The following is a 2318-nucleotide window of genomic DNA, read 5'->3' on the forward strand; positions in this document are numbered from 1 at the left end:
CACGAGCCGGGGGAGTGTCAGAAAGACGGAGAAGCAGACCCTCGCTAAGCGGGGAGCCCAACACGGGGCTCGATCCCAGAACTCTGACCTGAGCAGAAGGCAGACGCTTCACCTATGGAGCCACCCAGATGACCCAACTTCTTGCATTTCTGTATACTGATGACACACTTTCGCAAAGAGAAATTAAAAAAGCAATGCCATTTACAATTGCATCAAAAAAAAAATCTAGGAATAAAAGTAACCAACAATGAGAAAGACATAGTACACTCAACACATGGCAGAAAAGAAATGAAAAACATGTGTGTCGAGGGGGGCAGAATGTATGGGTCAAAGATTTGGAAGGCAACACAAACAAATGGAAGCATACGCCATGCTCCTTAACTGGAAGAGTTAATTATGTGAACATGTCCATCGTACCCAAAGCAATCGACAGATGTGATGAAATCCCCATCTGAATTCCAGTGGCATTATTCGAGGAAATAGAAAACAGTCCTCAAACTTGTATGGAATCACAAAAGACCCCAAATACCCAAAGCAACCTGGAGAAAGAAAGGTGCAGTCAACACACTCCTGGATTTCAAGCTAGATTACAAAGCTGTTGTCATCTAAACAGGATGGTACTGGCAGAAACACAGACACCAGGTCAGTGGAACAGAACAGAAAGCTCAGAAACTTACCCACACGTAGATGACCCTAACTTACGACACAGCAGCAGAAGATATGCCATGAGGGAAGGACTGTCTCTTCAGTGAGCGGTAACAGGCAAACTGGACACTAAATGCAGAAGAATATAACTGGGTCACTTTCTTACACCACACACAAAATTTTTAATGGATGAATGATTTGAACATAAGACCCGAATCCATAAACCTCCAAGAAGACACAGGTACTAAGTCTCTCGACATTGGTTTTGGCAAAGAGTCTTCAGATCGGACACCAAATGCAAAGGCAACAAAAGCAAAAATAAACAAGTGGAACAACATCAAACTGAAATCTTCCACACGGCAAAAGAAACCATCAAAAACTTAAAAGGCCACTGACCCAATAAGAAAAAAATATCTGCGAATCATATGTGTGAGAAGAGGCTAATATCCAAAATGCACACAACACTCATACAAATCAAAACAAAAAAAAACTGTATAAAAAATGGGGTGAATATGTGAATAGATACTGTCCAAAGATGGCACACAGGTGCCAACAGACAGAAAAAGTTGTTCGACATCACTGAGCATCGTCAGGGAAACATCAGTCAAACCCACAATCGGCTATCCCCTCACAACTGTTGGAACAGCAATTGTCCCAGAGACAGACACCAGGTGGGGTCAAGGGCGTGCAGACGAGGAGACACTGTGCGCTGCTGGTGGGAATGGAAATTGGTGCAGCCACTGTGACAAACGGTATGGAGGTTCCTGAAAAAATAAATACAACTACCACATGACCCAGTAATGGCTCTACTGAGTATTGATTTGGAGAACACAAAAATACTGCCTCAAAAAGACAGATGCACTCCCACGTTCACTGCAGCATTATTCACAAGAACCAGACATGGAAACACAGACCTTGGGGGCCTTATGCCAAGTAACTCAGACACAGAAAGACAAATACCAGATGCTCTCATGTACATTCCACGTGGAATAAACAAATACTGAACACATAGATACTGAGAGCAGATTGGTAGGTGCCAGATTCGGGGATGGGGTGGTAGAAACGGGTGAAGGTGGTCCAAGTCTCAATGTTTGAGTGAGAAAATCCGACAGTCATGAAATGTTCTGTCCAGCATGGAGACTAAAACTAACCCCGCAGCATGGGGTATAGGTTTCCCTGCTCTTTGAAAGTACAGGGCTTCTGAGAAACCTTGCACAGCAGAAATGGTGTAAAGAAGGGATGACCGTTCATTTACACGGAAAAATTGGACAGTGTGCTCAGACTCCAAGATTCCTTCTCTTTGGCTTTTCTTAGGCCTCAGGACACAAGTTTCTAACGGAGGCCCAGCATAAATGAAGATAAAGCACAGCAGAGGCTCACAGACACAATTCAAAGTGCTGGTGGCTGGATGCGGAGAGCGGTTCCCAGCGGAAGGAGCTGGTTGGGGTGCACGCCGCCTCTGTCGTGCTTCTCCCCAAAACAGATGCTGAACGCGATTCTCACTGTTCACCTTTTTTCATAAGAGGGAAATCCTCTTTAGGTCTCTTCCTCTCACTGAAGCTGGGTAATAACGTAGTTCTTTCAAGAAAGCCAAGTGTCTTACTGTGAACGTTTAAAAGCTGGGGGATACTTGTACTTGAGCATTGCTGAGGGAGGAGATGTGAAAGGTTCTC

This window comes from Ursus americanus, unplaced genomic scaffold (assembly GCF_024610735.1).
Source record: "Ursus americanus isolate L20-20 unplaced genomic scaffold, mUrsAme1.1.p SCAF_99, whole genome shotgun sequence".
NCBI lineage: Eukaryota > Metazoa > Chordata > Mammalia > Carnivora > Ursidae > Ursus > Ursus americanus.